Here is a 13,558-nt window from a genome sequence, read left to right as displayed (position 1 = left end):
GTGTGTTTTGTTAAGCTTGTTGAGTAGCTCCATGCCATGTTCTTACTTGTCATGTTCAGGTCATGTATCATGTTGTTTTGCTGCTCCAAAGAGGGCTTCGTGATCTGAAATTTCAGGCTAGTGTTAATTTCACTAAGTCTGGAATCTGTTTTGCATATTCATTTTTGCCATGCTTGTTTGAACCTCTTAATGGATGAATTTGCCTATGTCTCAGTGCTAGTGTTTTGTTAAACATCTTGTGTACATCACTGCCATGTATTTTGTTTCCATGTTTGGTGGCTGTAGCATGTTCATTTCGTTGCGTTTAGATGCCTACTTGCTGTAAATCGCAGACCGGTGTCATATCTTAAAACGCTTGCCATTTCCAAACCGTAGCTCCGATTCCAATGATCTTTATATCGTTTTCAAGCGATTTCATCCCCTCTATCCAGTGGCACCCTTGGAATTCCAAGTTGAGGCCAGGTTCATGCATTTCCTGTCATATCTTGCATTTTGCATCCCGCATCGCATCCCGCATAGCATATCATCATTTCATCATATGGCTTGGTCTTGCACGTGGTTGATTGTGTCCTTGTTGCTTGTTTGTCTTGTTGGGTAGAGCCGGGAGACGAGTTCGCTACCGAGGAGCCCGTTGAGTTTGCTTGTGAGGATCCAGTCAACTCTGACAACTGTGCAGGCAAGATGATCATACCCTCGAAATCACTACTATCTTTGCTATGCTAGTTTGCTCGCTCTTTTGCTTTGCCACTGCTACGATGCCTACCACTTGCTTGTCAGCCTCCCAATTGCATGATTGAACCTCTAACCTACCATTGTCCTAGCAAACCGTTGATTGGCTATGTTACCGCTTTGCTCAGCCCCTCTTATAGCGTTGCTAGTTGCAGGTGAAGATTGGAGCCGTTCCTATCGGAACATCTTTTTTTTGCTTGTTGGGATATCACTATATTGCTATGTTATCTTTATGCATCTATATACTTGGTAAAGGGTGGAAGGCTCGGCCTCTCGCCTAGTGTTTTGTTCCACTCTTGCCGCCCTAGTTTCCGTCATATCGGTGTTATGTTCCCGGATTTTGCGTTCCTTACGCGGTTGGGTTATAATGGGAACCCCTTGATATTCCGCCTTGATTAAAGCTTTTCCAGCAATGCCCAACCTTGGTTTTACCATTTGCCACCTAGCCTTTTCCTTCCCTTGGGTTCTGCAGACTCAAGGGTCATCTTATTTTAACCCCCCCCGGGCCAGTGCTCCTCTGAGTGTTGGTCCACCTGTCAGCTACCGGTGGCCACCAGGGGCAACTCTGGGCTGGCCTACCCGTACCTAGGACAATCTGAGTGTGCCCTGAGAAAGAGATATGTGCAGCTCCTATCGGGATTTGTCGGCACATTCGGGCGGTGTTGCTGGTCTTGTTTTAACCTGTCGAAGTGTCTTGAGTTACCGAGATACCGAGTCTGATCGGAACGTCTTGGGAGGAGGTCTTTTCCTTCGTTGACCGTGAGAGCTTGTCATGGGCTGAGTTGGGACCCCCCTGCAGGGATTGAACTTTCGAAAGCCGTGCCCGCGGTTATGGGCAGATGGGAATTTGTTAATGTCCGGTTGTAGATAACTTAAACCTTAATTAATTAAAACGAATCAACTGCGTGTGTTGCCGTGATGGCCTCTTCTCGGCGGAGTCCGGGAAGTGGACACGGTGTTGGAGTTATGCTTGCGCAGGATGTTCCTCTAGCTTCTCGCTCGTGCTTTGCCTCCTCTTCTCGCTCTCCTTTGCGAATAAGTTAGCCACCACATATGCTAGTCGCTTGCTGCAGCTCCACATATACTTGCCTTATCCATTCCTATAAGCTTAAATAGTCTTGATCGCGAGGGTGCGAGATTGCTGTGTCCTTGTGGCTCACAGATACTACAACTCCAGATGCAGGTCCAGGTGATTCCGCTCCAGGTGACGAGTACGAGCTCAAGTGGGAGTTCGACGAGGACTCTCAGCTTTATTATGTTTCCTTTCCCGACGATCAGTAGTGGTGCCTAGTTGGGGTTATCGATTCAGGGCCTTGTCGCATGTTGGGGGTCTTTTCTATTTTGGCACCGTAGTCGGGCCATGAGTGATTTGTATGATGGATGTTATTTATGTACTTTGATGTGACATGGCGAGTGTAAGCCAACTATGTTATCTCCCCCTTTTATTATGTATTACATGGGATGTTGTAATGATTGCCTGACTTGCGACATTGCTTTCAATGCGGTTATGTCTCTAAGTCGTGCCTCGACACGTGGGAGCTATAGCCGCATCGAGGGCGTTATAATTGGTGCCAAGACCGACCGGGAATCACAATGTCATAGGAACCAAGTGGATATTTAAGAACAAGCAAGATGCCCATGGGATCATCATTTGCAACAAGGCTCGTTTGGTAGCACAAGGCTACTCCCAAGTCGAGGGTATCGACTACGGTGAAACCTTTGCTCCCGTTGCTCGTCTTGAAAGCATTCGCATGTTGATTGCATATGCTTCTCATCACAACTTTAAGTTACATCAAATGGATGTGAAGAGTGCTTTTCTTAATGGTCCTATTAATGAATTGGTTTACGTCAAGCAACCCCCTGGGTTCGAGGATCCCTACTTTCCCGATCATGTGTATCAACTCGATAAGGCACTCTATGGCCTTAAACAAGCCCCACGTGCGTGGTATGACCACCTTACCGAGTTGTTACAAGACCGTGGTTTTGAAGTTGGGCTAATCGACCCCACTCTTTTTACTAATAAGGTCAAAGGGGAGTTGTTTGTGTGCCAATTATATGTTGATGATATTATCTTTGGTTCCCCTAACAAAGCTTTCAATGAGGAATTTGCCGCTCTCATGACCTCAAAGTTCGAAATGTCTTCCATGGGAGAGTTGAAGTTCTTTCTAGGGTTCGAAGTGAAGCAAAGAAGAGAAGGAACCTTCATCAATCAAGCCAAATATACTCAAGACATGCTCAAAAGATTCAAGCTAAGTGATGTCAAGCCAGCTTCCACTCCCATGCCTACCAAGTGCCAACTTGACATAGATCCCAATGGTAAAGCGGTGGATCAAAAGGTCTATCGCTCCATGATAGGTTCATTGCTTTACCTTTGTGCATCTAGACCGGATATCATGTTGAGTGTGGGAATTTGTGCACGTTTTCAAGCCGCCTAAGGAAATTCACTATGTGGCGGTCAAACGAATCTTTCGATATTTGGCTCATACCCCAAACCTTGGCCTATGGTACCCAAAAGGAGCAAACTTCAAGCTTGTAGGGTATTCGGATTCCGATTGGGCGGGAGACAAAGTGGATAGGAAGTCCACTTCCAGAGGGTGCCAATTTCTTGGTTGCTCTTTGGTAAGTTGGTCCTCCAAAAAGCAAAGTTGTGTGTCTCTCTCGTCCACTGAAGCGGAGTATGTGGCGGCCGGTAGTTGTTGTGCACAACTCTTATGGATGAGGCAAACTCTAAAGGATTACGGTGTCATTTGTGTCAAAGTGCCTCTTTGGTGTGACAATGAAAGTGCCATCAAGATCTCTCTCAACCCGGTGCAACACTTCAAGACGAAGCATATTGAGATTCGGTATCACTTCATCCGGGATCACATTAGGCGAGGAGAGATCGAGCTCAACTACGTCAACACTCATGATAACCTTGCAGATATCTTCACGAAGCCCTTGGATGAAGCAAGATTTCGCGAGTTAAGGCATGAGCTAAATATCATCGATTCGAGCAATGTTGCTTGAACCCTTGCACACTCCACCATACTCAACGTGTTGTCCTATTTAGATGTAGGAATGGACATAGGGGGGGTGATGTTCTCTCAATGAACTCTCCCTCCCCCCATTATGCATAAATCAATCAAGTCTTTCACATTAGCCATGTTTGATGGTACTTGTGCTTCAAAGATGAGTTTTGGTCATGGACCCAAAGATAATTCTTCACGGTGCCATACCAATTGACTCAAACATAGGTGGCTACGGCCACCGCCCTCTCTTTTGGAGAGGTGGTGTCTCGTGGTTGGTTCGTTTGTCGTGTGCCTTTCTGGTTTTGTGTGTTGCGTGGTCTTGTGGTGTCGTGTTGGCTCGGACTGTTTTGTGCAAAGATCCAGTTTTTCGTGTGCTCGAAACGTGCATCTTCTTGAGCTCACGGTACTACCGCGTCTGGCCGCGGTACTACCGCTTTGGGAGGCACGGTACTACTGCGCCACAGCACGGTACTACCGCTCTGGTGCGATACTTCGGAAGTACCGCGCCGGGCGGTACTACCATGTCTGGGCACGGTACTACCGCGCCGTCGAGGGCGTGTGGGGGTTATGACTCGGGCAGGGGAGTTCCAACTCCCCATACCCATTCTTTTGTCTCTCTCTCTCAAGAACGGCGCCGGAGGCCCTTGCCGGATCTCCGTCTCCGGCCACTCTCCTCGGATTCCGACCGGTGGGATCGTTCCCCACCACTTCCTCTTGCCATGGACCAAGGTTTTTCCCCAAATCCCTCTTTTTCTTGGCTGTTCTCTTGCTTCTAGGTTTTTGGGGAGAAACTTGTCGTTCTTGAGATTTTAGGCCAAATCTGTGCAAGAGTAGGATGTAGGAGAGTCGTGATGCGTAGGAAACATACTTGATATGATGTCTTGTGGTAGCTTTGTCCAACTGTAGTACCGCCGTGGTTTCGCGGGCTTTTTCAGATTTGAACCTGTTCAGATCTGACGCGGTGCGGTACTACCGCCCGTCAGGTGCGGTACTACCGCTCTGCAGACGCGGCGCTAAGATCATACTACCACTCCTACACCCAGTACCACCGTGATCTTGCACGGTACTACCGCGTCTAAGAGCCGTACTACTATCTTAGCTCCGCAGAACTTGGCAGTACTACCGTAGGGATCGAATCTCTCTCTAGGCATTTATCATGTGTGCTTTCTGCTTGTTTCACTTGCTTTGTTGTGGTCTTTGCATTAATCTCTCTTGGCTGTTGTGGGTGTTTTTGCGTTCTATGTATCAGGTGGTGGCTCTCGCCGTTCCAATCCCAGTCGTGACACTGGCTCCAAGCGTCTGCGCAACCCCCAAGATGAAGCCCCAGAGGGCTCCAATGCCCCCAAGCGCAATGTCAAGACCACTGCCAGCAAGCAAAAGGAACCTGCTAAGGGCATGGATGAGATTTCTGTCACTGAGTATGTCGAACGCCAGAGGGTCAATCCCTATGTGACTCCTCGGGCTGTGCTCAGAGGCACTGAGATGTTCTGGAACAAGCAACAGGTTCTCATCTATCTGGATGTAATCAAGAGCAAGAAGAATACATTCGTGGAGGTCAAGTGGATAGACATGCATCACATGCGGAAGGACAAGTTTCGTGACTATTTTGGAGAGGCTTTGGACTTGGTGGAGTAGTTTGCTATTGAGCCGGTGATCTCTTTTCACCATGACTATGACCCTGAGCTCATCTGTCAGTTCTTTGCCTCAGTGTATTTTCATCCCGGGGAGGAGCGGAGGATGACCTGGATGACCAATGGCCGTCAGTTGTCTACTACATGGAAAGAGTTCATGGATCTGCTGCACATTCCTGATGACGGGCTTCACACCCCCGTTGGTGTTCACCCCCATGCCAACTCTGAGTCTGCCAACAAGAACCTGCTTCAGCCCTTCCTTGTTGAGAAGGTACTCCCCAATGGAAAATCATCTTGGGTGTTAAACTCCTTTATGGATATCATGCATCGCATCTTCCGCAACACTCTGTTCCCACGCATTGGCGACAAGGACAAGGTACATGCATATCTAGTGGACATGTTGCTCTTGTGTGCAGAGGCACGTTCTTCTCAGACTCAGCCACTTGATGTCTCACACATCATGTGGTGTGAGCTTCGGTTTGCGGTGTTCACTCGCAAGGTACCTATCTATGGATCGTACCTGTTTCTGCTGCTCTCCACCACTTGGGAGAAGATGTACCCGGGTGATGAGTTCCTTGCTCCAGACTGGATTCTCCATGAGTCCATTAGCCTCCGCGTCAAGCCCAACTGGGCCAACACCACTACCCGTGCCGAGGCCTCTTCTGCTAGGAGGGCTGCTGGTGAGGGGGAGGCTGCTGCTGCTGAGATTGTTGCTGAGGACCGTGCTGCTGAGAATGGTCCACCACTTCTTCCTATGAGCCGTCATGGGCCAAGAAGCTAAAGGACAAGATGAAGACTCTCTTATGCATGCAGGCGAAGGGACAGTACAGGGCTCACGTGGCAGACAAGGAGAGTCGCCGCCGTGACAAGAAGGTTATGAGGCTCTTTGGAGAGGATGTGTCTAGCGGGTCTGAGGACGTCATCACACCTGAGGCTGCCTGGATGTCAAAGCAGAGATACAAGTGGACCAGTTCAGAGGATGACCTCGAGGAGACTATCCCCGCCGCTGAGTCTGACGAGGAGCACGAGGAGCAGTGGGACGACTTCTCTGCCTGAGCCACCCCGTGTGTGTAGGTGTCCTCTCTGCCTTTTTGGCGTCTCGATGCCAAAGGGGGAGAGACTGTAGGGATTTGCGTTGTGTCGTGCTTGTTGCGTTTATTTACTTTGTCTTTTGGACCTCGTTTGTGCTTGGTTGCTCTCGTTTGGTTTGTGCTTTCAAGTCCTTTCCTTCATATGGTGTAAGACATATGCACTTTATCTATCGTAGTTAACTTATATCTTGTTTAGTGATAGATATGCCTTGTCTCTATAATATAGGGGGAGCTCTGTTCCTAGTATTCGTGTGCCATGCAGTCCATAGCACTCATCTAGGTGGCACACATCTAGGGGGAGCCCGTCTATATTATAGAGAGGAGGGGTTTGCATTTACTTAATAGTATTTTCTTTGTGCAAATCCCGTTTTGTCATCAATCCACCAAAAAGGGGGAGATTGTAAGGACATATTTATCCCTAAGTGTTCTGGTGATTGATGACAACGCATTTGCGGACTAATCGTGTGCCATGAGTATTCCAGACACCTCTTTGCTAGGCACAAGACGATTGGGTGCCCCTCGAAGACTGACGAAGACGGCGTCTTTTCTACATTTTTTTGGTGGATTTGAGTCGTAGGAAAGCCATACTATTAAGAGGGGATCCGCGTTGGAAAGGTTTGGGTGGAATCATCACGTACACGTCTCCTTCTTATCCCCTCCTTCTTCCTTGGAGCTTTCTCCGTTTTCTTGCCTCCCGTGTCTGGCTGCCGTTGTTGGTTGCGGTAGTACTGCTCCCAGGTCAATGGTAGTACCATGGGCATTCATGGTAGTACCGCGCGGTAGCGCGGTAGTACCGCAGGTGCCCACGGTAGTACCGCGTTCGCCGAGCGGTAGTACCACGCTATGCAGTCAGGCAGTAGTACCGCCCCTCGGCAGTACTACTGTGTCGGGTTTTTGCTACTTCCGTTTCTTTGTGGAAGTAGGCACGGAAGTTTCCCTTCTCCCTTGGCTGGGATTTTTGCCTCGCGGTAGTACCGCATGGGGGGGCGCGGTAGTACCGCGCGTGCGGAAGTACCGCCCCCAGCTCCTGTGCGTCTGTTTATCGCTTCTGTGCTGGGGTTACGGCAGTACCGTGAGTCGGTACAGTAGTACCGCACAGCCGTGCGGTAGTACCGCTTGGTTGCAAGCAGTAGTACCGCGCGGCCTTGCGGTAGTACCGCTGGCCAGGCGCGGTAGTACCGCTGGCCGCGGGCTGGTTGGTGGGTAACGGTTGGATCTTTTCCACACACTATATAAGGGGTCCCCTTCTTCCCCGTTGACTCACCTCTTCCACCACTAAGCTCCATTATTGCTCCAAGCTCCATTTTCGCCCGATCTCACTCCCTAGCCAACCAAACTTGTTGATTTGCTCGGGAGTGGTTGAGAAGGCCCCGATCTACACTTCCACCAAGAGATATTTGATTCCCCCACTAATCCCTTGCGGATCTTGTTACTCTTGGGTGTTTGAGCATCCTAGACGGTTGAGGTCACCGCGAAGCCATAGTCCATTGTGGTGAAGCTTCGTGGTGTCGTTGGGAGCCTCCAATTGAGTTGTGGAGATTGCCCCAACCTTGTTCGTAAAGGTTCGGTCGCCGCCTCCAAGGGCACCAATAGTGGAATCACGGCATCTCGCATTATGTGAGGGCGTGAGGAGATTACGGTGGCCCTAGTGGCTTCTTGGGGAGCATTGTGCCTCCACACCGCTCCAACGGAGACGTACTTCCTATCAAAGGGAAGGAACTTCGGCAACACATCCTCGTCTCCACCGTCTCCACTCTTGGTTATCTCGTGCCTTTACTTGTGGAAGCTTATTTGTTTCATATATCTTGCTTGCTTGTGTTCCTATCCCTGTTGCATCATATAGGTTGCTCACCTAGTTGCATATCTAGACAACCTACTTTGACGCAAAGTTTAAATTGCTAAAGAAAAGCTAAAAATTGTTAGTTGCCTATTCACCCCCCTCTAGTCAACCATATCGATCCTTTCACATTGGAAGGTTGTTTAGTGGATTTTCAGGTACCTTCGTGACACTTCCAGTGCTTGTTTGAAATTTGGCAAAACTGCTGAGGGACTAAGTGGCTATGTGGATTCTGATTTTGCTTCCAGCGATTTGGACAAGAGGAGGTCCCTTATAGGTTATGTGTTCACTATTGGTGGTTGTGCCTTGAGTTGGAGGGCAACGTTGCAGCCAGTAGTTTCTCAATCTACCACTGAAGCAGAATACATGGCTATTACAGAAGCATGTAAAGAATCAGTTTGGCTGAAAGGTTCGTATGCTGAGCTTTGTGGAGATAATTCTTGCCTTAACTTGTTTTGTGATAGTGAGAGTGCCATTTACCTCACTAAGGATCAAATGTTCCATGAGAGAACAAAGCACATTGATGTCAAATATCATTATGTTCGAGACATTGTCGAGTAAGGTAAACTGAAGGTATGCAAGATCAGTACCCATGATAATCCCGCTGATATGTTGACAAAGCCAGTTCCTGTAGCTAAGTTTGAGCTTTGCTGAGACTTAGTTGGTATAACTCATTAGCCCTAGTGGCTGTTTGGCGCCGAAAGTGTTTTCTTGGTTGTTCAGGGAGGAGGTTCTCATTCATGCTACAAGATATAATTTATCTTAAGGTGGAGTTTGTTATGTTATGCTCCAAATTCAAGTATAAAAAGGGAGGCTAACTTCTGACGAGCGAGCGGAGTGAGGCCCGTCCCCGGTAGACTTGGGCCGAAGCGGGATAGTTGATCAGTTATAAATCCCCACGTTTGTAACCTCCCCCGATATAGTGAAGTTTGGTTGGCTGGCGTCCGTAGTTTTTTCCCCTTCGTGTTGGAGGGGTTTTCCATGTTAAAATCTCGTGTCCCCTGCTTGTTCTTCGTTCTTCGTCGAGTTGATTTACTTGTCGTATCTCTAACAATTTCTCTAGCTTATTTTTCTCTCGGTTCTCACATAATGCTTCTTTTCTTTCTATTGTTTTTTCATGGTTTTTACTGGTTTTTGTTTCTTTCTTTTTTCTTCAATTTTCTTCTTTTTATTACTTCTTTTTCGGTTTTCTGTGTCTTTCTTTCTTGATTTTCACTATTTCTATTCTTTTTCATTGTTTTTTTTCTTTTGCCTTGTTTGTTTGTCAGTTTTCATCAGTTACCTTTTTGTTTGGTACATGTTTAATTTTCTTCAGTATACAATGTACATTCTTAGTGTACGCATGATTTTTTTCCGATAAACGTCAACATTTTTTAAATACAAAATTTATAATTTTTCTTAAAAATGTTTTGAACACTTTTTTAATACATGGCCAACTTTTTTTCAAATACACATTGAACATTTCTTTCATGTCAATAGACATTTATATACACACAATGTACTTTTTTCGTATCCATCAGAAACATTTTTGTATACATATTGAACATTTTTAAATGCAGAATTAACAATTTTTCAATAGATTCTTCTGATGTCTATTTTTATTTAATGTAAGTTGTACATTTTCCGTATACAACAAGAACATTCTTTATACATGTTTGTAATATTTTAAATACATGAATAGCATTATTTTAAAATATACCTTTTGAGGTCTACTTTTTTCATATGGATTGTACATTTTTCGTATACAGTAGGAATATTCTTTTGTACTTGTTAAACATTTACAAATAAATGTTATTTTTTCAAGATATATGTTTTGATATCTAGTTTTCATACATATTGTATATTTTTTGTATACTAACAACCATTTTTCTTATGAAGGTTTAACATATTTTGGAATATATGTTTTAATTTCAACTTCTTTCATACATATTGTACAATTTCTGTACATCACGAACATTTTTTTAAACACGGTTAATATTTTTCAAATATATGGCTATCATTTATAAATATACATTTTTATGTCTATTTTTTCCATGGACAATGTATATCTTTTTTATACATCAGAAATGATTTTTTACACACGTTTACATTTTTTCATATATATGTTTTGATGTCTACTTTTTTCCTACATGCTGTACATTCTCCGTATACATTAGAAACATTTTTCTATACACGGTTAACATTTTTCAAATGCACGACTAGTCTATTTAGGAAAAATACATAAAGTGATTATATATCTGTATATATATCTAGAATATGTGGAAATATAAAGTAAAGTTTAAAAGAAAAGCAAAACACGGAAAACAATGTGACAGAATACGAGGGCTTAAGGCATGTGGACCTCAAGCACGTTGGGCTGGCCCATTGTCGCTCACTCGGACATCGTTTGTTCGGCCTGGTTGAGTAAGCCTTTTCTGCCACAGGTAAGCTGTTGAGTATCTACAAAAACTTTGCTTCACCGCTAAAAAAGAACTTTGCCTCAATAAACATTATTTATGAAAAACTGCCGTATCGCTATCATATTTAATATTTGTATCCTGAAGTTCTAGAGTGAAATTTTTCTTTGAAAATTTGACTAGATATATAGAAAAATACAACAACATATGCAACACTAAATTATGGCCTCTCTGATTCACAGAAATTTCAAAACACAGGAACAGAAAAAAATATAGGATTGAAGTAGCATGTTCATTTAATCCTATAGGATACCAGAAAGTGGTCGATGCCACAGAAAAATAAAGAAATTATATAAAAAAAGATTGGAGTGGATGTTAGGTTTCGAATAAAATTTTGTACAGATGATTCTTTAGAAGAAGAAAATCCCATAACAACCAACGTAGAAAACATTCATAAGGATTCTAATCATCTAAAAATTCATATGGAATTCCATTGAATCAGAGGGCCCCTAGTTTTATTAGAACCCTCATACAATATACTTTTAGATTAAAATTTTCTATAGGCTTTTTTTGCGGGGTTTCTATAGGCTTGGTCACATGCAGAAATTTATAATTTGGAATCTATATTTATATCTATATCTATATCTACTATTAAAGGAAGGTGGTATTCTTGATTTCGTACCATTTCGTTTGGTCCCATAATTTCACGTACGCTATTTAGTTTTGTTACTTGCCACCCGTTTTGGCCCAACGAAGGAAGCCCATCCGGCAGCGCACTATGGCTCAGGTCCGGATAGCTGGCAAAAAATAAAAACGCCGATGTGAGGGTTCGATCTCATAACCCGCCAAATCGGTGACGCATATTTTGTCCAACTGACCCCGTTAGAAATATGAGAGGATTTTTTTCCCGTTACAATGCACGGTCCTTTTTGCTAGTAAAACTTAAACTCCATTAATTAGGAACGGAGGGGATATTCTGTTACGTGATGCCCTGTCCCGTGGATGATAGCGTGATGGCCAGCCTCTCTCTGGGGTATCTCTGTAGTTTAGTGTATCAATTGGAAAATAACTCATGGACTCACAATGTCCACACGATGATGGGCCCTACGCTCTAGCGGCATGAAATCTGCCACCAATCATGAGGCGTTCGTGTTGTATCCGTCTGGTATACACAAAGACTCAAAGTAATCTGCAGTATTTCTCAGCGACGCCATCGTAATCAAGATAATAATCCGGTTTAAGAACCATACATCTTGACATAGACAATTAGACATACGAGCACAAGCGTCAAATGGGACCTGGTCAGCTGACGGATTTCGATTCTTTTGGGATTTGCATCAGAGAATCCACATCCCAGGTCAGTTTTGCACGAGCAGAGCAATATCTTTCTGGGCTACTGGCTACCAAAGTTGACTTCGCAAAAGGAAAACATATTTTGATTTCCTACGGTTGCTTTTTGAAGAAAAGCTACAGCCGTCAGTAATTTACTCAAAGAAAAAAAAAGCTACAGCCGTCAGTTTGAGTTTTAAAAAAAACAAGCAGCAGGCCGACGTCCAACTCCCAATCCTATAAAAAGGGATCGCTCCCGTGCGGCTCCACCAGCTGCACCGCGCCCAACTCCATCCACCGCCGGTTCCCTCCCCTCTTTCCTCCTCCCTCCCGTTGCCAGAGGGCGTGGCCTGGTGAAGCCTAGTCAGCGTCGGCGGCGGGGCTCTCTCGTCCTCTCGCGCGCGCGGGGGGGGGGGGGGGGGGGGGGGGGGGGGGGAGTGTCTTTGGCTAGCGTGGCACAGCCCGACGTCATGGCGTGTTGGTTCTTCGGCATGTAGTGTGACGGGCCGCAAGCGGTGGCGGCCGATCCAGGGCTGCGCGCCTGTATCATCTCCCGCCCAACGCTTGCTCCTCTAGTCGGTACAGATTGGAAGGGTTCAGGCCATGTGCTCGGATTTGTTATGCCTAACGCCGCCGTTCCTTCTATGTTGGCGGGCGTCTCCGAGGAGCGCTTCTGCCTTCTGCTCTTCTGGTTCGAGGGACTACTGCCGAGGGGAATTTTTTTTTTGCCCAGATCTACCGGTGCAGATGCTGCGGCGACGTGTACGAACGTCACTAACCTCCTTGGAGGGCATCATCACGATGGGGTCCCATAGAGCTCCGAGGGAAACCTCAGGTTTGGCTTGCCGAACCGTACAGTGGCCGCACGTGGCGTCATCTACCTTCTTGGAGGCACTGTTTTGGAGCTCATATCTGCCGGAGAGATCGGGAAGGTGTAACGGCATTGGATCACCGTGTAGACTTGCCGGGAAGGGTCTTTTTGCTCCGTGGGAAACCCTGGATCTGGGTCCCCCGAATCGGATGATGGTGGTGGCGTCACAACCCCTCTTGGGGGCATCGTTCTTGGAGCAAGTGCTAGCTGGAAGGGTCCAGAGGTGGAGCGGTGTCGTATCTACCGCGTCGCTGTCGGCGGGTCTCAACAACATGGTGCGGCAAAGTCTCAATGGTGGATGCGGATGCGTCTTGATGGACAAGTGCATGACGGTGGTCTTGTTTGGCACTGTGGCCGTGTCGACGGCTGACCGGCCCAGCAAGGGTGATGCAGATCTTTTTTCTGAAGATAGGTCAATGATACAATGGTGCTGGCGCCTTCTGAAGCGTGTGCAGGTGGTGTACGCTTTGGCTTTGTTGCATCGGGTGTTTTCTCCTGGTATGTCATGCGGGCGGATCGGCGTTAACCCCTGCTGTAACACCCCGGATGTAACTTTCCATATTTGTATCCAACTCTTGCCATGTCCGGTGTTAAGTTATATTTATTTCTCGGGTTCGGGTCTTTGTCTCCGTGTGTTGTTTTGTTTTTCGTGCATCTCTTATCATG

Source organism: Triticum urartu, chromosome 4 (genome assembly GCF_003073215.2).
Source record: "Triticum urartu cultivar G1812 chromosome 4, Tu2.1, whole genome shotgun sequence".
In the NCBI taxonomy this organism is placed as follows: domain Eukaryota; kingdom Viridiplantae; phylum Streptophyta; class Magnoliopsida; order Poales; family Poaceae; genus Triticum; species Triticum urartu.
The sequence above is the reverse complement of the archived record's forward strand: the minus strand, read 5'-3'. Positions refer to the sequence as shown.